This window comes from Pezoporus flaviventris, unplaced genomic scaffold (assembly GCF_033815535.1).
Source record: "Pezoporus flaviventris isolate CSIRO_AGI_PZ_B2104156 unplaced genomic scaffold, CSIRO_AGI_Pfla_v1 ptg000005l, whole genome shotgun sequence".
Taxonomy (NCBI): Eukaryota; Metazoa; Chordata; class Aves; order Psittaciformes; family Psittacidae; genus Pezoporus; species Pezoporus flaviventris.
The window spans coordinates 21072698-21098422 of NW_026892553.1; the positions used below are offsets into that span (position 1 = coordinate 21072698).

Genomic DNA, 25725 nt, shown 5'->3' on the forward strand with positions numbered 1-25725 from the left:
CTCACAGACTGAGCCCAAGAGGTCACCAGCACTCCTCCCTCAGGCCAGCTTTCCTCCCAAGATCAGGATCTCAAGTTCTACCCATTTTCCTTTCCTTCTCCCTGATCAGACACATCCCTGCACCTTGCAAGCCTCCCACCCCTTCGTGCTGACCGCTTCACGCCATATGATCTAATCTGGATGCCTTATTCCAGGTAAAATCTCTGTTGTGCTGCTGCTCCCAGACTAAGCCAGGGGCAGTTTCTGATATTTCACTATACTCAATCACAAACATCTTCAAGCAAACAAGATGCTCCAATTGCCTCTCTGGTCAAGCAGTCCTCGGGACAGTCACTCTTGATTTGTACCAGAAAATAGGCCAATTGTGTTGAAACGTCTTCAATGAGATTAGAAGCAGGCTTTTTATTTAGAGAAATAATTTCATTTTCAAAGGATTTGACAATTTTAATAGACATCATCTCTGAATAAGTCATGGTGGGTGATATGCCTGAAGCAAGAAGAAGAAGGCTCATTGACTTTGAGAGAAGAGACAGACGGGGACACTGGGGTAGAGCTCTGACAGTTCCCAAATTATGGAAGAAGAGCAAAGAGTCAGCTGCCACATGCACATGTGCAGGAGTCATTTCCATGGGAGCAAATTGCAGTGACACAAACTGGCATCTATGACACCGGTAAATGAGTGAGGGATAATGAAATCAAGGGGGCAAAACAAAATGGAAACTACTTCAGCTCCCAGCATGACGTGGGGAGCAAAGGGGCTTCACAGGAGTTGATGCAATCTGGATGAGCCCGCTTCTCTTTACAAGAACACACGTGAAATACGGATTTTGTATCCTTTGGATTCTATCCCAAATGGAACGCACGAGGCATGCTGAAACTGCAGCAAGGGAAGCAGTCCTGAGGTGGCTGGTGCTGCAAACAGCAGGCAGAGGCTTGGCTGCACTTAACAAAAGGGTGAGGGCAACAGCAAAGAAAATGAAAATAGGAGAAAAGCTGCAGAAAACCACCAGGAACAAGGGAGAAAATATGAAGGTTAACAACTAACAGAGAAGCAGACGCTGCTATGTGAAGCCAGCCTCTGGTCTCACTGACAGCCTATGAAGGAAAACTAGCATTTAGAAGCGAAGAAAAACTGGTATTTAGAAGTGAAGAAAAACTGGTATTTAGAAGTGGCACCATTCAAACAGGATCCAAAGCAGCCATCCCCTGTTTGAAGAGGAAGGTTTCTTACGTTTACCCAAGATTTGGCTGAAATGCTGTTTTCCAGCCAGGCTGTGGGTAACTGCTGTGCTGTGGTCAGAGACCCAGAGAACACTGTCCCCATGTAAGCGATGGGTGATGAAGCCCAACCTCTCCTTATGCACTTGACGCTACCATGAGTATATCCGAAGGATGCAAATGCTCTTTTAATAAACCAGACTAAAGAAAAATAATGAAACTATCAAACCAATTTATATATGAATAAGGCAGCATCTGCGTTTTAATGGCTGGAACAAAAGCAGCTGAACTCTAATGGAGCCGATTTTCTCTCACAAGCAATTACTAAATAGCTTTCACTTCGTCAGCCAGGTAATATCTATGTGAACAGCTCAGAGTTAAGGATGTAACAAGCCATCAGTTGTCAAGTGGGGGAAAACATTTCCCCCTTCCCTCCCTTGGGTAAAGCACATTTGGAAGAGAAGCACTTCAGGTCTTTTCCAGCCTGGTTGATTCTATGCTCCTCTGCTAAAAACACTTCACAGGAGGGAAACGCTCCCTCAGAAACAACAGGGCAGGTCCTTCACTCCAGGCTTCTGACCTCTAACAGCTCCAGCATCATCCCAAGCTAAAGGAATGCGAGTGCTGGCGCTACCGGTTATAAATGAGTGAGAGTTAAGCTGGAATTGAATCCTTTCATGTTTAGCCTCACAAGGAGCAGACGGATGTTTGAGGGCAAGAGGCACGATCCCTTCTCTGACATCTGAAGGCTTTCAGTAAAGAGTGGGTCCTTTGCCACGGAAGTTCAAACAAACCAACAGTTTGAGGCTGAAGTTAGTCTGGTTTACGAGTACAACCACAGCACACAGCGAGCACTGTGCAGGGAGACACGAGCCAAGGCTGGGGAGTCGGCAGCAGAGAATACTTAAGGACAAGCTGCATCAGGCAGGTAACCTAACACTTTAAACACCTTCATACCAGGCAGCGTAGCCATTATAAACCCATGGTTTGATAAATGGCAGCACTCTAAAAATAAGCAATTAGGGTACTTCCATTAATTAAGAGGCAATAATAGACTTCCCTGCATAGATGAGCTAACAGATGTCATCCTATCATTTTTAAATTACACTGGCATCATTTCTCTCTCTCACACATCTGACCCTCAAGGAAGATTTGCATAGAAAGGTCAAAGAAGTAGAAAAAACACATTTCTGAGTTCCCAGTTTTACGACACCAAAGCAGCACAAAGAGCAATTAGAAACGCAAAATACTCAGCAAGGCCAAAATCAGCTTCATCCATACAGGTCAACAGGAGCACATCCTACCCTGGGATGCTGCTGTGAGCCACAGGACCTTGCTGGAGGGCTGAAAATGTGACTTGATCTGTGAGGAATATGGTTTAGTTTGCAGGCTTTTTAATGAACTGTCTCAGTAAGTCCCCAAAGGAAAACCAAAGTCACTGCTGATATGTGATGCTTATGTAAAGATGAGGAAGGCAGGACGCAGAAGGCCATAACAGAGCTACAGGAACATCTGAAGCACGAAAAATTCCTGCATGTGGAGGGTGACCCCAAGCCTTGTTCCCATTTACAACATAAACGCTTCCATGAGATTGCCCCAGGGCAAAGCAAGGGTTTATGTTCTGTGCCAAGATTAACACAACTCTCAGTGTCATTAAAATGATATCCCAAGCATTTTATTTGGCAAGTCTGAGCTGTCAGAAACCCCAGCTGCTCAGTACAGCTGACACAAGACAGGGCAATGTTCTCTGCTGGAAAAGCCCTTTGGGCAAGTAGAACATCAACATGTGGATAGAAAACCCCATGCTGCTGGTGAAGTGCTACTGCACAGCACTGTGCAAGAGCTTCAGACGAAGCAAGACCTGCCAAAACAGGCATCTGCTCCAGATCGAGGCGACCAAAACCCACATGTGGGAACACCCATCAACAACACTGCACCAAAAGGGAGCCCAAAGGAAGGCAGCCACCTTCAAAGGGGGGAGCACCATACAGGCCGACAGAAACCTCAGGGGTGGAATAGAAGCCTCAGGGGTGGAACAGCAACCAGCAGCCATTAACCATTCTGGGTAGAAATACCAGTTTACAGGTCCTGAGCAAAACTGAGGATGCTGAACCCAGCTGCAGTCTCAGCGCTCATGCACGCGATGCAAAATGCTAGAAACCAAATGCCTCTTAGACATGGGGAACAGCCCCTGAAACACAGCTGATGCAACCCAAGAAACCCTCTTGCAGGAGTTTGCTTCAATTACGAAAAACTGAACACAGAGGATCCTGTTCGGGCCAATGGAAGATGCAAAGTCAGGCACGTTATCATTATCCTGAAGCTCTTTCAGTACCAGCTAATCACAATTGCTGAGGACAAGGAGATGCACTGACCTAAGGCACAGAAACCTCACTCAATGAGAGGACCTGAGCCCCACAAAACCAGCAGGCAACTCTGCCCTGGGCACAGAAGAGCCTCTGAAAGTAGGAAAATGTGAATTTACTCCTACTTTTCCTTCCCCAGCAAAGCTGTGTGGGAGAACAGACATGGCTCAAGGACGAGGCAGAAAAACCCAAGAACCAAGCGCTACAGATTGTAACTTCATTGAGGATTCATAAGGTGTAACAGCACCATACAAAATGTTCCATATTTGATGCTTCTAGAGCATTCAGTTTATTTAGAAGGCTGAAAAACATAACGCTTTCTAGATAAAGGCACTATTGTGGTCACTTGGATGTAGAAGGGCTTTATTCTGCCAAAAATACCAGCGCTGTGCTGCAGCACTGAAGCCCAGCAACACAAGACGCAGCTCTGAATCAAGAGCAGCTGATTCATTCAGAAACAAAGGTGCTGCACTCCTCTCCGTGACCCCACTCACTGCCATTGCCTCCCACTGAGGACAAAGCAAGCTCTGCTACTCATATCACAGGTGAGATAAAGCCCCTTTGTTTGACAGCTCAACAACACAAGGTAAGTGGTGTGAAGGTCACTTCTCACCTAGCTCCAGAAGAGCTGCGAGGCTTCAGTGGCAACACCTAGGAGTGAGACTGGGAGGGCAGAACAGGTCTTAGGTCTTGAGAGCTCGAGAGATTTTTGGTAGCTTGCTCATAATAACAGTGTGCATATTAAAAACATAACCAGATAAATAAGACCTGGGGAAAGCACGATAGCACGTCAAAGGCAAACACTCTGTGCAGCTTGCTCCCAGGACAGAAACAGAGACAGCACCTCACAGGGCCAAAGCTTAAGCTTTTCTGTTTACAGGAATGACTGAAACAAGGGACAAAGCTGGAATTTCAACCGTCAGATTATTTTTTTAAACAACATCGAAAAGAATTCTCATAAACATCTTAAAATACTTCTTGCTTCCTCTTGCTACCATTTAATATCAAATCAATTCACTTCATTTCTTTTAAGCCACAAGAGCACAGTCCAGCGATGAGTACTCTGAGCAGCAACGTGAGCTACTCAGATTCCTGAGACCGGACCTGCTTCCGAGAGGGAATTCATCTCTGCTGCCAGCATCACAACAGAAATTTAAGTGAAAGACAAACCCACATGTCCTCGCCTTCTATCCTTTAGGCTCACCAAGAGCAGCTTACTGCACTGACACCAAGAGACTGACAGGACAGAGACAGGACTGCACGCTATACTGACCCCATGGGAGAGCTCTGCTGCCTGACCACATCTTTCCCAGAGATGAGCTGTGGATTGCATCAGCTTTTCCCTACGTTTTTGCGAAGACAGGGAATAGGGCTCCCAGTGACACACAACACCCCTGAATAACCCAAGAACAAAGCTATAATCCTAAACAGCTCTTCCAGACAAGGACAGGGAGGGCTTCTCAGACATCCTCGTACCTCTTCTTGCTTGGCTGCATGTTCTTCAGATGATGTCTTTATCAACACAGGCAGCGTGAAGTGTGTGTGCTTCACAGAGCGCTATCAAAACCAAGCCACAGATACCCAGGTGTGCCGGGTGCACTGATTTCTATCAGCTTTAGCCTGATTTTTGAGTAACTGCAGCTGTGCACTTAAGCCTCTTCCTCCCTTTCCCTATGCTTCACCATGCCTCACTTGCAGAGCTAATGCAGCAACAGCAACAAACCATCAGGGGATCCCTCTGTGCCAGGCATAGCTCTTATTGGAGGAGATTGTTTTCCTGGTGCTTGTGAGGAGGTCTCCCACGGAATACCAGGATCTGCAATGTTTTGGGGGGATCTATGAACAGACCCTGCCTGGGCCCCACCAGAATGGCTTGCCACTGAAAACCAAGACTGCTTTCCAATTTACCACTATACAGCTCAGGTTAGAGGGAAATAAACATTTTGTGTGTATATATATATATATATACATGCATAAATATACATATATAATCCACACATGGTTTCTATCTCAATCCATTTGTCAGTAATAAATAACTCAGTAATAATACAGTAATAATAAAAGGGTTCCCTCTGCTCCAAAGGGGATGCTGCAAATTGCCTGAACAGGTTGAAGCAGCACAGAACCTCAGACTGGTTTGGGTAGGAAGGGACCTTAAAACTCATCCTGTTCCAACCCCCTGCCTTGACGCTTGGATGTTCTGGTGTCCTAGAAATTGGCTCCAGAGCCAATTTCCCACCATAGCAGGGCAGTTCAGGCTGTCACTAAAGAGAAATGGGATTTAAGCCATTTATAAGTGATTCAACAGGATGTGTTGGTATCAGGTAGATTATAGCTATTACAGGTATTAGGTTTTCTCCTTACTATAAAGGGATTAAACCAGTGTGAAAAGTAATCACTAGCTTCTGGAAGTATGAGATGGTTCAGTTCTGCAAGGTCTCTTTAATGGCCAGTAAAGATTGTTTATTCTCTCCTCTGCTCTCGTGCCATAAAGACTGCCTTACATATGCTCCCAGAAAATGAATCCGCTTTATCTTGACACTTCTGATAAATTCTGGCTCTGGAGAAACCCTGTTTACTTGTTTTGCTTGCAAATGGTAGGATGTAATGAAGAGGATATTTATTCCCAGAGTTGCTTGGGAACAGTTCCACAAAACTCTTTTTTTCATGCAAAAAAAAGATGTGTGAAGTTAACAGAAACTTCTTTTGTGGGGAACAGTTTGGATGCGTTCCTCAACAGAGAGCACTGTGGGAAAATGTTGGGGAAATTTCACTTTGACAGTCTGCAAACAAAAATAATCCCAAAGTTTAAAGCCATTTCTTCCTTTTCATACTTAAAAAAGCAGCAACAAAAAAAGCCGTATTAAAAATTAGTCGGAAGTCAAACATTTCAAGGCATCAGAATGACTCAAGTTGACCCCAGATTAGTTCCCGCTGACATTTTTAGTTTACATTTATTTTTACACTTTCTGAGATTTCACACAGGGGAAAAATGGACTCCTGAATAACAGTTGTGGGCAGGAAAGCTGTTTCCCACCTAGCACTAGCTATGTCATTAGGCTAGCAGGGAAAGAGAGAGACACCATGCTAATCTCTGGATCTAACAACTTCTTCTATCATGCTAAGATAAAAACGTGTGAACATCAACCACATGGAATACAAGTTCTTTGTTTTTCTTTTCCTAATGAACTGTGCAAAGAATGCAACATAATTATGCTTTCAAAAGAAACTACTATGTTACCAGAGATACTAAAAAAGCTCTGTTCTTTGGCTGGCACCCATCTCTGCAAATGCTGTCACAACAGTCTCCAAACTGTCACTTCAGCAACTGCCCCTCATGGGAAAAACATATTTCTTCCAATCAGACAAAATTCTAACTCTATCTTTGAAGAGTATAATTTGATCTTTTCTCTAGGAACTCATTAACCACTTGAGTTTAATTATTAACATTTGCTTTTAAAATTCACTGAATTAACTACCAGTTGCGTGAGTGCTTTGGTGAGATGATGCCTACCGCTGCGGTACATGGGCATGCTACCAGGGGAGGTGGCGTGGTCCATGTCCACCTACGAAACTCCTCGGAACACCAGAGATGGATCTTCCACCTCTGGATCTGCCATCGGCTCGCTGGATGACTCTGGGCAGGTCTTTCTGCATCTATTTAGGATGATCAGGCTCAAATGCCTGCTATTTGCATACCAACTCCCCAAATTTTTGCTTCACAGGAAAGGAATGGAACAAAAGTTCCTTTTTTGTTCCCAGATTTGACACATTTAAGCAGCCTTAAAAACAATCAGTGATACAAAGGAGCTGGCTGAAAAATAAACCCTTCCAAGTTCCTAGCGTCATAAGATATTTGCAGATGAATAAAGGCATAAACTTATGCAAGAACTTCTACATAACCTGTAACAGCAGCCTGCACAAGACTCGGGGGCTTTTGTTATTTCTGTATTTAGTAAATTCAGGCATTACATTACTCCTGAAGTCCTTCTGCTTTTACAAGCAGGTATGATTGACAGCCTCGAAATGCTCTGCTCTTCATAATAACCATGATTGACAGCCCCTTGGTGTATAGCCCAGTCAGCCCAACAATGTTATTGTTCTCTAATAATTACCTGATCATTCTGTTTTCATGTGATGCTGTTGGGTATGGTTCAGCTAAGGCAGAGTCCTCACAACTTCCCAAAAGCTTGTTTAATCTGTGTTGATCTGGGGCCGCCCAATTCTGTGGCAGGGCTGGGACTGCAGACATCAGTGCCCAAGGTGCACTGGCTGTCAATCTCCTGGTAATTGATGCTTTCCCTGCAAAACAGAACATATTAAAGCCCAAATACGTGACAATCTGTGTACCATTTTGGCATACATCACTCACACAGTTTTTATACAAAGGGAAATGTTTCTTAACAGTCCCTGGAGCACAACAGCATAGCTAGTAGTCTGTACACGGCTGGGTCAGAGCCTCGTGTAGGATGGAGCCTGGAGCTGAGCTCAGCTCACCGCAGTTGATTGCTTCCAAGCTGCTCAAGATGGAGCTTATTTAACTGCTGCTGAAAGCAGTGACTGAGATTTTTCCATCTTACACAAAGATGATCCTCAAGAACACTCAGGCCAGGGACCGGGTTGTGTGAGTCACTGCCAGAAAATCATAACCCGGTAGGGTCACTTCTCTGAGTATTTTCTGATAACTACAAAATGAAATGAACTATATTATGTTCTTTTTATATGAAGCGAATCAACCATAACACTGTGCACTAGAGAGTGGCAATCTTAGTTAGAAAATGCTCTGCCCTTTTACCCTTGTACTAGGCATAAATCCAAGCGGGCATTCTCCTGAAGTATGAAAGCACCTTCTTCATCCCTGACTTGATTTGCAGCTGGGATGGAAGCAGCCAGGGCTCAGAAACGGAAACAACACTGGTTTGGATTTTCAGCCTAGGAAGACTCAAGAATCTCCAGGATTTTTTGCACACCCATAAAACTGAACTTGGCAGAACAGCTTGAAGTTGAACAAAATGCTACTCCCACATCAGAGTAGTGCTGGGAATGAACTTCACGCTGGGGAACTCGATTGCCAATTTACCTATTTTTGACGCTTTGAGAATGTTCTTTCTTGATTGTGTTAAAAACCCTTACGAAGCCACCTACCCTGCCAGAAAGGAGAAAGATTTCACAGAATGGTTTGGGTGGGAAGGGACCTTCAAAGCTCATCTCGTCCAACCCCCTGCATTGAGCAGGGACATCGTCAACTAGACCAGGTTGCTCAGAACCAGCCTGGCCTGGAGTATCTCCAGGAATGGCTTTGAAAGTCTATTATTATGTTAAATCTAGTTACTCTTAAAGGACTAACGCCTGAAGAAGTAAGCTCAGTCTGGAGCTTCCCAAACATTGGCAGCTCTGCATTGTGGTGCTGAAAAGAGTAAGCAGGTATCAGAAGGAGAAAGCTGAGTGTCCCAGGAGTCTGCTTTGTGAAACCAGAACTGTGGACCCTGAGTGCAGTTTTGTAGCAAACCTGTTTGGTTGCCTTTCCAAAGGGCGGTCTAACGTTTGGGCTGTGCACCAGTGGACACTATGCATCACCAAACATGCTACAGATCCAGGGCTTGGGTTTGCATGCGTAACACTGGCACACCAAGTTCTTTGTTCACATTTACTGCAATTGAAATCAAGAACACAGTGCACAGATTGTATAGCCAAATGGGCCAATTCTGCTCATCAACATTTGTTCACACAGATTTAGGGGCTACGTTGGGTCCAACTGAACAGTTGGGCCTTTATTCTTTGTTAATTTGCTTTCCAGTCCTTCTGAATTTCCCCAACATAGAGCTGACCATTTCAGCAGTGTATTATCTATGGTCCTGACCCCAACCTCTAATTGCCCACAGAGCTAGTTCCCATCCTGGAAACATACCCAGCATCTTCTAGAAGTTGGTTTCAGGATGATAAACTGTGTACAGAACAATGAATCATTGCAATGACAATGCAGTGTCTCACTACAGATGGAGGAAACTACTCATCGCATGCTAGATACAAAGAGGAGGACAAAAAATTCAGCCATATGTAACTTATGCAAAGACCACAACCAAGAGCTACACCCAGCTTCTCACAGCTCTTAAGTCAATGGAATCTCTGACCTCTTCTTTCAAGGACTTTCAGGATGTCTTACTGAATTCATTCCCCAATCCCTCACCTCCAGCTTGGGCTCAGAGACTCCTGTAACCCAGCGCAATCATTTTGGCATATCCAGAATCTGTTTTGGCACATAAAGCTCTGCTCCACATGGACACAAGCTCTGGTTGCTCACTAAAATGTATCAGAGAATGGAATAACCACCATACATGCAAGCCTTTTGTGGGGCACAGAGACGGTAGGGAGGACCCATGCTTAGTACCTAGGGACCCATCCCACCAGTTCCCAAGCAAGCAGAGAGCAAACATTCTTCTCTGCTATCTAAGCCACAGCAGTGTGTGGGACACAGGCACTGAAAACACATCAGAGATGCTGGTCTGCAGTGGGTAGGAGTCTCCTGGGCATCCAGAGCTTGTTCAAATCTTTAACAACTGGAGTCCTTCTGGTGCTTCACACGAGATTCCCAGTCACTTCCTTAGCACAGACCGACCCCTCCCAGCCACATTGCCCCCTGGGTCCTGCAATTCCTACATTTCACAGATGCAGGGTTTAGTCTTGGGGCAATTCTGCTGCACCAAAGAGTAAGATGAAGGAAGTATTTAATGTATTTTTAGGATCGGAAATGAGTCAATTCTTCAGAAACCACCAGCTGTCCACAAACAAGCTGAAGAAACTCCTGCCTGTGGAAGAAGTGTTAGCACCACCTAATAGCAGCCCATAGCAAACAGCTACGTAACTACAGTATGTGTTATACTAGATAGGTCAAACTAAGACAAATTAATGCTGAGTTCTGAGGTTTCTTCTTTGCAGTGCATGGGATCATCTTTCCCTTCACCTTTTGCTGTCCTTCAGTCCTTGTGCCTCATCCCACTCCCACTACTTCTACCCTGCAATCCCATAAACCCCAGATGAAACTCCTGACAGCAATAAATTAGATAAACTTATTATTCCTTACTCAATAAAAGTTACTGATTCATCCAAGTTTATTCAATATGCTCCTGGTCCTCACAGGAGTTGTGAGGATCCCTATTTTCTAACAGGGACATTTTCAGCACTGTTTCATGTTTCACTGTGGGAGAAAATTGAGTCCTGTCAGTTGAGGTAGTCTTAAATCTTGACTAAATTACTTCTGTCTTCTCTAACTATTACAACAGATACACTTCCATCCTCTTCCCATTCACGTTTCCTTACAATCATGTTCTAAAACTAGATGCTACCGAACCAGAATTTATCTAATTTCCAATTTCACTAATAATTTATCAGATCAGATGAATCAGTTTCATTTAGAATTATAGGCTTAGTTACGTAAGACAGATTTTTCTATTAAAAATGTTAAGCTGCCTAAAAGGAACTAATATACTAAACTTTAATCTCTGTTCAAAGTCCAAATATATTATTATTAAGAAGTAATCTTAAATTGACAAGAACATGTTTAATTCTAGACATATCCTTTTAATTCAAAATTAATTAAACAAGAATGGAAGTAGCAAATTGAGTTTTGAGTATAACGGACCTTGCAAAATCAAACTAGAGCATTTTAACGTTCCAGTGACGATGCTGAAACAAGCCTGCATTTGGATCATCAAAAATGCTATGAAACATGGACATAATCTTGTCAACCAACAAGACAAAAGTTATGCTGCTGAAAGATGCAGAGACCTTCAGCTGCCTGGGTTTAGCTCCACAGACAGGAATGTCGCAGGAACCGAAGGACAGCATTGGCAGCATCTGCCACCTGCCCCTACATGTTCTGATCTTCCACACATGGGAAGGCAGACTAAATAACCACAGGAATATCTTCTGATACGATTTCTTGGAAGCAGCATCCTTCCATCCCTACGGGTTTCCTAACCTGGAGGCAGCTCTGCAGACAGCGAGCAGGTACAGTGTGCAACTGGGGAGCAAAGCTCCTTGGCTTCAGCAGCAGCAGCTTGTGCTGTTAGCCTGGCAGTCTCCAGCCTTGCCCCCTGCTGTGCATCACTCCTACCAGGGCATGAGCTCCTCCCGAGGCAAAAAATCACACCACTTGCTCATTACAGATTATCCCCTGACTGTTCAATCCCGATTTCTGTGCTTCAGATCACCAAGCAAAGCCAAGTACTTTGGTTCTTTCAGTCACTATTGACAGCAGAAACACCGTGCTGGTTGGCTTGGCTCTGCGGACCATTTTTCTAGCCTAGGATTTTGGGGCATTTGAGCAAAGTGAAGGAGAACAGAGCGATGGCGTTGGGTTTGTCCCATTTCCAGGCAGGGTGGCAGAGAGCCAGTTCCCAGAATTTTTCTGAGAAGCCAATTGATTCATGCTTGTCTCGAGTCCCAGTATCCTTGTGAGAGCTGTCAGAGGGCAGCCAGCACAGCGCAGTTGCTTCACCTCCTGCCAACAGTGAAAGAAAAAGCGACTGCATTTCAGTCACAAACAAAACAGGGGAACTGCCACAAAGGACCTTCCTCAAGCTCAGACTGTACCCAGCAACGCAGCAGTCAGTCACCGCTGCACATCAACACGGCCAACCAGCTCATCCCCACGTCTGCATGACCCGTGCGTTGGCTGGACCCAAGCTATCGCCGGTGAGCAGCAGCACAGCAGGGTGCAGTCACGCTGAAGAAGGCTCCCAACAAGAGCCTCAGGAAGTCTTGCTTTAAACCAGGCTTTAAGGTGTCCCGTGGCCAATGCTGCCAACTTCCCCCTCATGTACCCAGCCAGTGGCATGCAAGCTGCCAAAATGGGAGAGGAAGAAAGAGAAAAATGGAGAGCACTGCGGCCTGGGTTTCTTTTGGCTTTGCAGTCTTTGCAGTCTTAGAAATGAGCTAGTGTCAAATACAGAGAGAAATGGGACTGTAATTTAGACATGTTCTTTCTTTAAGTGAACCAATTCGCCTGACCATATTTCAAAGCATCTTTAAGACACCAGTATATGGATATATCTTCACAGGAATAATTCACAGAAAGGCTGACAGCTAATTTAGCAGGACTCCATTCCAAGTTCTCACACAGCAACTCAATTATCTGCAGACTCTCAGGCAGCCTTTCAGCCACACAATGGCTGCATAACACGGGTAAACACACTGATATGCAATTTACAGGCAGAGAAATCAAGACCCACTATCTTGGAAATAAAATCTGAGCTCCGCAGCAGAGCGAACAACGTGCCCCAGCGGGGGCCGTGCCTGGCTTCCCACTACAGAAAGCCTGGACTGTTACACTTGAAGCGTCCAAGCTTTTTGCTCAGGCACAAGAGCGAGGCTCACCCTTCCACATCAACTGCACCTTCCCGATAACCACTCTGTTTGCAAGGCTGGAAGTAGTAACAGAGAGGCAGAAAATAGAGGGAGATGATAAAATTAAGATAGTCGGGAATGTATTTCACAGAACTTTTATGCTTCAGTGCTGTTCCATCAGATAACGGGGAAAGCTTTAAGCATGTTTTGGACTGGTTATTCATCATGCCTGAAATTCATCATTTAGAAGCTGTATCAGTTTATCAGCCCAGCTCTTTTCAATTCCATCCCTTCCCTTTACTTCCTTTCTCTTCTCTTCCCCTTCCTTCCTTCTTCTTTTTCAGGTGTGATATTCACTGTCTAATAACCGAGTTGAATTAGTCCACTAATGGGTTCAGGAAAGGCAGGATTAATGCAAGCGAAGTGCTGGGAACATCGAGCTGAGAAGGCAGGGTGGGGGATCCCAAGCAGGACCGCTCCTCTCAAGAGCAGTTGGATGCTCAGTAGTTAGCTGAGCAGTAGAGCTCAATTCACCTTACGCAGCTTCAATATAACTTGAATATCATTGCTGTCCTATGCAGCCAACATGGAAAGATACTCTCTACAGCTGCCTGACACAGACTAAGCTAGATGCCTGAATTTCAGCAGCTTGAATCTGAAATCCATGTGATGGGTCATGGACCATTTTAGTTGTGAATTGAAAGCAACTGTCATGTCTGAGACGGTTTCTTCAATGCTCACAACTGAATTCAAATTGAAAGCAACCACCAAGAGGCTCAAGCCTAAGCGTCTCTGCCTGAGGCAGTATTGATCTATTAACTAAAGGATAAGGTGGGACACATCGTACCTCAGGAAATGCATTTGTACATTTTATCTTGAAATTTGTACATTTTATCTTGAAAGTTCACAGCATGACCCACAAACCAAAACCACTGCCAGGCCATAGGATGCAATAAAACTGCTTTAACGCTGATGGCAACGCTATAGAGAGGAAAGACACAGGGCCAGCACCTGAAATAAAACCCTTTTGGGGCTGGAACCACAAGGGATTAATTTTTATAGTTTATGTGATGTGAAAAGTTCAGATTAGAACACAACGTTCCTTGTGGCATGAGAAAGTCCTGTTTGACTGCTGCGTATAACCTATGAGCACTGTTCTTCATTTCTCCATCGCCTCTGTAAATACACACGTGCACTACAATGCTCATTCACCCCATGCCCACCACAGGGAGTCCTTTGGCCAAAACTGCCTCTAGGGCTCCATGGGAACAGCGCAGGGACAGAACCTGGGTATGGAGAAGAGCTCTGCTGTAAAGGCAGCGCAAGGCTTGGGCAATCAAAATACATCTTGTACTACAAATTGGTACTTGGCTACATCTTTTAATTAAGCAAAACATCTATAGTAAATAATTACTTAGTATTCCAGAATAAAACTTGCTTGTTCTATTTAAAGCAACATCAAAAAAGAACAAATCAAGGCCTAACCAAAAATGCAGTGCATTTTCTATGCAGGAGAATAAAGTTTCTTGCTCAATAGCATAGAATACTACTAAACTAGAAGAGGTGCATTCAAAAGACATCTATGTAGGCAGAAGTTGCATCACCCATAGTTAAAACAGCTACAAGCTATACGGTACATGGACTATTAAGTTCATGGCAGCAGCATACTGACTGCCCAAAGAATACATCTCGCTCTCTAAGAAATTCAGTAAATAACTGTTCATATAAAACCGTGGTTTATATTTTCCCATGAGAAGCCAGGAGCACCCAATACCAGTGACATAGTGGTAAATTAGAGAAATCCTCCAGTAACCTAGAGAAATCCTCCAATCCTTCTTCAGAAAATGCCCTGTTAAAACTATTGGACTCACTGTCACCCAGTGCTATGAATACTAAATTTTAGAGTTGAAAAAGCAATTAACTTAATGAGAGGGGAAAAATCCATTCAGGGCTGTTAAGCAGACCTGACGTAGGGAGTCCCTAAGCAGAAATTGCTGGAGCCTGGGAGACTACAGGGCTGTGTGTTTGCCCCGGCACAGTGCTAGCGTGCTGCAGTTAGTGTTGGGAACAAGGCACGGAGCCGGATGGACCTTTGGACGGACCCAGCAGAGACACTCTAGTGCCAGGAGCCCACAAGAGAAGAAACGGCAACTCAGTTATGCTGCTTTAATAGGCAAACAGCCAGATTTGGTACCTGTATACAGTCTGACGAAGCAAAGGGGAAAATGCATGCCTGTTACATAGGGGTAGAGCTCACCACAGCCGAGAACAGAAGCGCTCTTTGGACATTTCAATGACACCTTCTTGCTGCTGCACCCAACTAATTACCCTAAACATCTCACGACCAGACATCAGGACAGGCAGCAGCTGACAGGGTTTTTAGGGGTGCGTGGGGTGATTTTATTGTCTCAAAGAAACTAAACAAGCTGACTGAAGCCAAACCAAATCAGAACCCCAAATCTATTTCTCTCTCTCCCCAGGGCCAAATAATTTGGTCTCCTGACAAGAGGAAAAAGTCCAAATTCTCCCTCTGAATGTAACAAACGACGCTTGGAGACCACAAGATGAAGCTTCCACTACAGTGGAAATCTGTTGCGACCAGTGCCCTGGGGAACCACTCAGTCGGCTCTCTGCATGGTTCAACTCCCTCCCCACAGGCTGGAAGCTGGAGAACAATCCATCCTGCTGGGTGCGATATTTTTCACTGCTCTGCAGTTCAACTCCTTGGAAGCTTATCTTCCCCACTGCCTACCGCTTTAGTGACCTTGGAAAATGTAGATAGAGATTATAGTAGCAGAATACTAAAAGGATTATTGCTTTTATTATCCTACTATTGGGAAGCTGATTAAAAGCACATATCCTTCCACAAACTACCCTGGGCATTAGCACTCTCGGCTGTCTTCTTACAAAAGGTCACCGGGCAGGATATTAAATGCAACCTTAAGTATTGAGCACTCTCCCATTCCAGCACAGATGCCCTCATGGCAAAGGTCACAGGGAGCTGTCTGCCCCTAGCCCAGGAATCCTTTCTTCCTTCTTAGCAAACACAACCACAGCAACTTGGATTTCCACAAGAAAACCTCGTTTTACCAAGAGCTAAGGAACGGTGGTGGGTGATGGAGAGTTGTGCAAGTTCAGCCACATCTCGTTTGTGATTGTCCCCGAGAGCCGCTCCACCAAGCCACAGCGAAGACACCGGCTCAGTCCCCAGAACACCTTCCTGCTGTGCGGCAATACAACCGTGCAAGAACCACGGAGGTACCACCTCGTGTTTTCACAATGACAAGCTAAGGACTTCTTGCAAGGTCTGAAGACAGAGCCTTTAGTATTTTTCCTATGATTGAGCAGGCTGTTTTCTAGTGTCATGCTTCATGTAGCTACCAGCAGCTTTGGCATGAGGTACAGTCACCTCATGTCTCCTCCTATCATGTGGCAATGGCAAGGCATGGACCCTGATACATTCAATATAGAATAGAATCATAGAATCAACCAGGTAGGAAAGAGTTTTAAGTTCATCAAGTCCAACCATTGCCAAGGCCACCCCTAACCCATGGCACTGAGGCCTCGGCTGCACGCTGTGTGAACCCTTGCAGGGATGGTGACTGCAGCCCTGCCCTGGGCAGCCTGTTCCAATGCCTGAGCACCCTTAGGTGGATAAATTCTTCCCAGTATCCAGCCTAAACCTCTCCTAGTGCAGCTTGAGGCAGTTTTCTCTTGTCCTCTCTCTCATTACTTGGGAGAAGTGATAGGACTTCTCCTCCTCTATCCAAATGCATGAGTTAATCTGCAGTATAAAAGAAGATTATAAAAGAAGCTAAGTATAAAAGAAGCTAAAGATTCCCCCAAACCCAGAAAGAGGTCAGACAGGGAGAATCTACTCCCAGTCTGCCTTGCCTGTATAAAGTACCAGTTACAAAATCAGTGCGTGTAAGAATGAGTTGCAGGGTCATCTCTCTAAGCACCTAACGTGCTCACACGTCTCCTTTAATGTCCTAGCTTTTACTTCATACCTGTTAGCAATGCAGATGCTGGAACACCGGGTGTTCAACTGGGGGTAAGAGCAGATTGCCAAACGGATGCAAATAACTCAAGAGGCTGAAGCTATTTTCTCTGACGGCCTCTACCTCTCCTTGTAATAAATCACTGGTTTATGGAAGAATCCCCAACAAGGTTACAGAGCACCACGAGTCAACAGCATTGCTGGGAATAAAACCAGGGGAGGGTCAGCTGTTCTCCTGCTGGTATTGGCCCAGAGAAGCAAAGGAGTGCTGCTGGCTGAATCATTATGGAATGGAGATAGCCCATCTTTCTGAAGTCATCTGTGGGTGTCAGAAGAAGCTAAGAATAAACTAGGAAAAGCCTCTGGAAAGGTGTGATAAGAAGCGAGCTGAAAGAAAGACCTCTCAAGATACAGCATGCATACCCTCGCTTTCGCTTAAAACACACACTTACCCAGCCTCCACCAGATGACTGCAGATGATCACAGTGCAGCTACAATTACTGATTAACCTATCCAGGGAGTGCTAAAACAAGCAGAGGAAAGTAGACGTTAGGAACAATAGTTACATCCCTGTACATACAGGATACACTAGAGTTGCCAAGCTGAAGAAAATAGGTAGGTTCCCCCTCCTGCTCATTACAGGGAGTTGTGAAGCAATTTTAAATCCTGCTCATCCACAAGCTGGATACATTGAGATTTCTTTCTCTCTTTTAAAAGCTTGCCTCAAAAGAACAGGCAAGCACATCCAGCAGAGAAAGCAAGTCAGCACTGACCTCTGTGCAGCAGCAGAGCTGGTCAATAAACAGAAAGAAGCCGATTAGGACATAATTGTGCATTCCTAGTTAAGAAGCTACTAGGCAGAAGAGAAAGGAGAGAAGAACGTGACTGTTCAAGTATGACCAGCCTTGCCAGCACAGGCTGGGGCAAATCTGCTGCTGTGAATGAGATGCACTTCAGGTCCTTGCCTGCAAACTGAGGAAGTGATAATCAGACCCTGGCAATTAAAAAAGTAAACCTGGGTTTGTGCCAGCCTCTAGCCTCCTGTTTTCCTTGTTAATAAGAGCAAGAAATTTCCTTGCTCTGAAAACCTCTGGAAACTCCTGAAAGCTGGGATTTCTGAATATCTCCTGAATGAATGAGGGAGCTTTGGGGCAGTCCAGCAGGCAAATGAGTATTTAAACTGAACACACACAGGTCAGGATTCACAAAGAACCGTTCACCCTTCCGAGACACGCGATGTCTGCTTCAGGATAAACCGAGGAGTCCTGTGCTTGGTCCCACTTCCTCTGAGCACAATGGCATTACACCAATCCAAAACCTGACAGAACAAGATTGGAAGCAAGCCCAGGTAATAAAGGGTCGAATGAAATCCAATGAAACGTTGACCTTCACTTTGTTGCATCTGAATCTTTGCAAAAGGAAAAATTCTCAATGCCTTTCAAAGGACAATGCAACGTGTGATCCAACCCACTTGTGCCTTTTTACACTACCCCCAAACCCTGAACACACCCATCTATTGAAGGGTCTAATACCAGCGAGAAACAAGAGCAGCAGAAGCCAAATTTGGATGGAAATCTCTCGTCTGGAAGTCACTGATGCTGACTTCTTGCAATATTAGCAAAGCACCCATATGCAGAAGGAGCTTTTAATTAAATGCAGCAGGAAAGAGTTTCAATGAAATTTATTTCCAGGGTTAGAAAAGCCCCAAACAAGCAAAGGGCTGCTCGGCATAAGAAGCAATGGTCTTGTGATGGAGCAGACGGACTCCTCGTGTTCCCTCTCCCCAAAGAAATAAAGCTCTGTAAACGTGGAGCACACGAAGAATTGCACCCTCCTGGTGCTCTGACTGACTTGGCCTCGCTGGCAGTAGGGAGCTGGAAGAGAGGAAGGCTGCAAAACCAACCTGAAACTGAGCAGCCCATTCACAGGCCCTGCTGCTGGGACCAACAATAACCACTGGTAAATATTTAGCTCAGGGCTTTCACAGTGCACAAGCAACAGCTACCCTGCAGCTCACACGTTCTTCAAAACACAAGAGAGGGGCTTGGAACGGGAGGAGCTTTAAGGTCCCTTCCAACACAAACCATTCCATGAGTCTATGATTCTAAGACAAGGGAGAACAACGGGGTCTGGCTGCATGTTTCCGGAGTCATTTACTGAGCCGGGTACAAGCCAGAAGGATGTGATTTCTGCAGTAATGTGCTTTGCACACTGAGGATCTGCTTTTGGCAAAGAAGAGCACTGCAAAGATTCCCTGAAGACGCAAACCTAGACATTTTGTGATTTGAAGATAGGGCATGCACTTCCCTTGTTCTGCTCTACCTTAATAATGCAGCTGGTTCTATGTAACTGGTGGTAAAAAAGAAACTGGCAAACCTGTGAGTGCTACCCAGAGAAAAAGGGATTAGCATTTCCAGATTGCTTCTTTTCCCTTGAAACATCAGTTTCCTACCACCATTGCTTGGCAGAACACAGGAACCTTCATATACTGAAGCAACTAACGATGGCTCAACGATACATGGGAGCCTGAGAGTAGGATGGGAACAGATAAGGAACCTCAGATCAATCTTACAAGCATCAGAAATGGGTTCTGTAGACAAAGAAGCAATAGATACTACGTTTTAATGGGTTTTCCCTTGCACTGATCCATACTGTTGCCTGGAAAACTCCCACTGTTTTCCCTTGGATTTAATAAATGACTCACATACCAGCTAGAAGCTTTCAGAAGCACTTCACTGAAGAGCAAGGACTGGACTCATGGACAGAGTTCTAACACTTACAGAAAAAAGAGGCATCGTTCTTTCTAGCCATCATGTCCTAAGGAAGTCACTGCCCTGCACAGTTCAGCCTAGGTGCACAACCTGCTTAGCCTTGGCCTCAGAGCAAACCAGGAGCAGGACATGGGCTGGTTAATGACGGGTATGTTTCGAATTCAAGGAAATTAATGTTCCCCCCCGGAAAAATTCTCACCCTACATCTGTATTTGAATTCACAAATGGGTCCTGACAGAAATAACATGTCGATTAAGTCATCAAACAAAGCGCTCCCTGGCACCCCTAGCAGCGAGGCAGCAGCTGTTTCTAAGAGCAATTGTACATCAAGTGCAAAAGCTGGCAAGCTCCCAGTTAACATGTAGTTACCTGACCAGGTGATCCTTGTCAGCAGCAAGAAATGTGGAGTCAGCAGGATCTTTTCTCCCCAGAGCAGCCAGAAGGAAAGGAACCTCTGCCTTTCCATTCATTATTTAATAGACTTGATGCAACCCTTATGTTCACAGTCTGCAGCTATACTGACAAACATAAGTGATCCAAAACCTCCAAGGACCTTAATCATTACAGAACACGCAGGAGGAACTTGTTGACAACAGCAGCAGTAATTTCAATCTGCTAGCACTTTCAGAGACAAATAGCTCTGTATAAAACCCAGCTAGAGGAGGCTTCCCCTCCTCCTGGTCTCTGAACACTGACACTGGGACAGCCTACCCTGCACTCACTGGGTGATGGCAGTGGGTAAGCACCATAGATGATCACATGGAGCACACTGGTAGGAACGGGGGCCTTTTCTCTCCTGAAAGAAATATGAAGCAATCCTACAGCCACCATCACAGGCAGAAATGCTCCCCCAGAGACAGCGCATGTGTTTCTTTACAGTGTTTTTCCTGCTAGACAGTAACCATGGATTTTGCATGGCAATAGTCACTCTCTCCGAAATGAAGCTTCACCGCAAAATCTACAGCATAATGTGCTGTCAAGGCTTTTCGGTTTTGTTTCTCCACCAGGAAGTTTTTGTCTCACAATTTCTAGGCAAATTCTAACGAACCATTCCCACCCCTGCCAGGAAAGGCAAACCAAATGTCTTCCTTGAGCAGAACGTGCGCAGAAACCTCTGCATCCTCTTTAATGCCATTCCTGCAATAAACGTAGTCTTGAAGTTTGCTCTTTTATGGACTTGTCCAAATACTGGGAATCCCTCAAACACCAAGATAAGAGTCTGCCCTTTGAAACACTCACTGGTTACCTCTGCTGCCAACACCAGCACCCACACTGATTCTTGTCCTGTCTTTTCTTGGAGTCTCTCTCAAAGTAAACTCTGGCCGCTTGGATCTGCTGCTGCCGAAACCTCTCCGGAATCAAGGATTTGTTGACAAAAATAGCACCCACGCAGAGCAAAAACCATCCCTTCTCCACCTGCATCAGAGGAGGTGCTGCAGCAGCCTGCAGCTTCACACACAGAGATGGGAAGGCAACGTCTGCTGCCCTGCCAGCCCCACGGCAGCCATGTCTTCCTCACTTCCCACTGGTTTTAGCTGCATCGGTCTACAGGGAAATGCTTGTAAAATTGTCTGTGCTCAGTGTCCAGCTCCGCAGGGTCAGTCTCAAATCACAGCATTTCTAATGTGGGCTCACGGAAGAGGATGCAAACCCAGCTCAGTCCTGCAGTTGCAGGGAAGAAGAAATGTTGGCAATAATGGAAAGGCATCATCAGTATTACTGTGATGAAATGTTTGTACTTACTGCACTGGCAATTTTTCCAAATGGGTTGGCTTAGGGACAAATCTCTTGCACTGATTACTAAATTATTTTCTTTACAAAGGTCTAACAGGCTCTGTTTTCCAGATGAATGGCCTGAAGCCACTTGTTTCAGAGTTTCAATCCCCCAAGATTCACCTTGGACAGTAAAGAAATGAGACAGACAAACACTAAAATGCTTTCTGTGTGAACCAGCAGTGGCTTGGCTGATGAGAACACTTTAGGTAAAGTACCTTCCAATTTAAAATAAAGACAGAGATGAACTGCGGCAAGGTAAAAGACACAAGAAGTCAGAAGCAGCGTTTGCTAACAAAGCATTTTAAACCGAGTAAACCCTCCTAGAAAAAACCTTGGCTGCACCATATCTCACCTCATCTCCTCTGGGAGAGCTGTCTTGCCAAGCAAATTCAGGGCAGTGGGCTGGCACTGCTACCTTCCCAATCCAGTCAGCCCAGCTACAGCCAGACTCCTGGGCTGTCCTCTCCCCACTGCCTGCCCCCAGGGAGCAGCATCCTTCTTATCCAAACAGACAGTACTGCAGTTACTGACAGGCTGAGAGAGCTGGGCTGGGTCAGCCTGGAGAAGAGAAGGCTCCTGAAGGGGAGACCTGAGAGCAGCTCCAGTGCCTAAAGGGGCTGCAGGAAACCTGGAGAGGGGCTTGGGACAAGGGCCTGTAGGGACAGGCCAAGGGGAATGGCTTTAACCTGCCCGAGGGGAGACTGAGCTGAGCTCTTAGGCAGAAGCTCTTCCCTGTGAGGGTGCTGAGGCACTGGCACAGGGTGCCCAGAGAAGCTGTGGCTGCCCCATCCCTGGCAGTGCTCAAGGCCAGGTTGGACACAGGGGCTTGGAGCAAGCTGCTCCAGTGGAAGGGGTCCCTGCCCGTGGCAGGGGTTGGAGCTGGAGGAGCTTTAAGGTCCCTCCCAACACAAACCAGTCCATGTTTCTATGGTTCTACAACTTGCCCACCATTTATTTATCAACACTTACTTTTTTGTTGGAAGAGGGAACTCTTCCAACTCTTCCTGCTCAGCGAGGGCAGCTCTTCGCAGCCTCCTGCACATCTGGTGTGTGGTGATGCAGCTGAAGAAGGGAGAGCCCGCCAGGGACCACGGCAAGTACCCCACACTCACGCAGTACCAGCTAGACCGGGCAGCGTGGCAGGAAACAGCAAATTCAGCCCTCTGGAAGCTGCTCCACAGAGGATTTGAGGCCAGGATATGGTGATGAGCTAGGAGAGTTTGCTCTGCTGTGACTCAGAGTCTTGCTAGCATGCCTCCAGTGGGCTCCTTCCAAAGCACTCTGCTCTTGGGGATGGCACCGAGCTGAACTGCTCACCAGGGAGGAGGCTCAAATATGCCAGGGAGACCTTTGGGGGAAAAGAGAGAAAGGGAGGAATGAAGAACGATGCCCACCCTGGAAACTGAAATCTATCTGTAGTTTCTACACAGCACATTTCCAACAGCCCCAGTAAATGAGTCCATGAGGTAAACTCCTATTAATTGCGTGCCTTGATCAGCTGTGGCTTCCTCAGAATTTGTGCTGGTTTTGTATTCTGTCACCAAACATAGTTCTGGGTCATTCAAACCTCACAACACCAAGCAAATACTGCCCATAATTAACAGCTTCAAGTTCAAGCAGCTTTCATCGCACAGACATCAGCAAGAGCTCGCACCACTCTGCCCTCCCCTTTACATGGGCATTTAGCCTGGTTTACGTCTGAATTTCTTCCCTGGCCTCAACCCATGCAAGCTCTCCCTGGTTTGAGCTGCTCCCCTGGCACACAGCAAGCCAGCTCCAGCCAGGAAGCTCTAATCTGTCACCAAAGATTTCCAGCAGTCAGACCCCTAAGCATTAACTTTGGTAACTGAAGTATCTGATGAGTCAGCAGAAGGAACAAACCAGCGTATTTCTATGCAACAGGGAGAACTTTACCTTCTGCAGGCCCTGGTGGACTATCAAAGCCAGTATACCGTGTTGCATGACGCTGCAGCATCCCCAGGCTAGAAAAGTCAGGAATATGAGTCAACCACAAAGGGAAACAAATTCAAAAGGTCATTAAAAAGCCTCATGAAATTAAATAAATACATTAATTGCTTAAAACCTCTATGAAAGAGCAGAGTTGAATTTTACTGTAGTAGTTATGATATGGCTTCAGTAATGAACCCAAAACCTGGCAGGCTTCCAACCCTGCTTACGTTCCCTGGTTAGGTTTACGGCATCATTGGACACCCGTCTGAAACCTCAGAAAGAAATGACAAACCAGCCCAAAGCAGGAGCAGCACAGAAACAAGAGCATCGTGGAGGCACTGACATCTATCTATCAGCATGGAAAAGAGGGGAGAGCTACTGAATGTACCGATCTCAGCTAAACCACAGACCTACTGTCCTACCAATATACCAAGTACCAATGCATCAGGGCCCTTGGAAGAGGGGACAAAGACAAGTGTCAGGCACAAGAAACTCGCACAGTGCGCTCCTGTAGAAGAGGATGCTGCAGCGGAACAGCCATCGCGTGTTCTTGGCTCTGCATCATTGCCCGTTTCCAAGTACCACAAAGCCTCTGGTCTTTAAAATGTCCTTTTTCCAACCAAGCGCCTCTGAACTGGTAACTCCTTCACCAGCCACCTACAGGTACGACAGTGCTGGTCAATGAGAAACTGAACATCCCCGGCAGTGTGTGCCCCAGCCCACATCCCCTGTGTGCTGGGGTGCATCTGCAGAGCATGAGCAGCCCGTCATGGCTGGGGGATGGAACTGGATGAGCTTTAAGGTCCCTTCCAACCCAACCCAGGCTGGGATTCGGTGATTCTCTGACGCAATTTACATTGCAAACAGATCACACATCCCAGTGAAGGGTTTTCTGTGCTACCAGGCTGAGGCCAAACGCACTCACCTTCAAGACCATCTCGGCATGCGACAGCTACCCAGATTAGCCCATGAAAACAGACCGCAGCTGCTGCTTTGAGGCTAAGACAAATGCAACCCCCAGCCCTCAGCATCAGCACTGCACCATTCCTCCTCTTGTATCGTTTACAAAATGGCCTTTCAGGGATGCGGTTTCCAAAGCCTTGCTGGTGACACACAGCTAGGGGAAACAGAGAATTTACAGTGATTAGAGCAGATTGGATTTATGGACTAAACAAGACAGATGATGCAGTGAAGCAAGGAATTAAGTGTAATGAGGCCAAGGAAAAATTAAACACGAGCCATATTCCAGCCTAAACAGCAGTCTAAAAACAGACAGGAAACAGAATGTAAAACAATTCACATAACATTGAGCAGCATTATAAGGGAAAACCAGAACAGATCTTGCAACTCTGACAGACTTCATAACACAGAGTGAAAACCAACGGGAGTCCATAAGGCAAGTTGAGAGGGGCTGCTGAAATACTTGTATGAAAGTTTCAAATCCAACCCTGAGAGACTGCACAGGTATCAAGTTATTTGGGCAACGCTAACAGTCACGTTCAACCCTCCGAAAGCCTGCAGGATCCAATCGCCCTCAGGGATGTGACAAACACACCAGTGAAGGGTTCTCCCAGCATGAAAAGGTGAAGCAGGGAATGAAACCAGCTTTGAGGAGAACAGGAGAGAGCAGCCAGGAGTTTGAACTCATCCCTGGAAAAGCCTCGGGGTCTGGGAGTGACAGCTGAACCAGACTGAAGACAATGCGGTGTTAAAGGATACACTGGTTTAACCAAAACAAGATTTTAATGCAGAGAATCCCTTTACAGGCAGGAACATGCTTAAACCGTAAAGGCCCGCTGTACATACAGCATCACAACGGATCTCCTCAAACCCAGCAACTCATTAGCTGTGCTCCTGACTAGTTTCTTAATTGGGCTCAGCAGTAAAATCATCATTCAGATGTGAGCAGCTCTGCCGCTCCACCTCTCATCTATTTTGAAAGCTTAAACAAATTCCATAAATATTTAAATTAAACATAATCTGCATTTGCTTAGGGATTTTCATTAAGAATTAAGTTGCCATTCCCCTGAAATGTGTAAATCTTCAAGGCCAGAGCAGCAGCAGGATGAAGATCTCAGATGAACATCTCAGATTCTGTACCATTAGAACACATTTCTCAGTGTACTGCAGGCCCAGCTTGGTGCTGGACTTGGGCTGGGGCACAAGAACTCAGAATCAGCTTTACAAAAAAGCCCAAAACCTACAAACCAGTTTAAAAACTTCATTTCAAACTGCTGAGACTGACACACAGACACTGGGCTTTACTCCGGGGTTTCTCCACGTCTATTTCTATCTCAAG

At 45.7% G+C, this 25725-nt stretch overlaps 1 protein-coding gene across 3 annotated transcripts in view; it reads right to left on the reverse strand.

The window, feature by feature from the left end:
- HTR2C (5-hydroxytryptamine receptor 2C) overlaps positions 1–25725 on the reverse strand; it is a 186984-nt gene that overhangs the window by 45380 nt on the left and 115879 nt on the right. Inside the window, exon 1 of one of the 3 annotated variants that reach the window (XM_061446292.1) lies at positions 7700–7938. The exons of the other annotated variants lie outside the window; for them this stretch is intronic. The gene's annotated coding sequence lies outside the window, so the exon portion shown is untranslated. Of the gene's footprint in view, positions 1–7699; positions 7939–25725 lie in introns of those variants that run through there. 3 annotated transcript variants of the gene reach the window in all.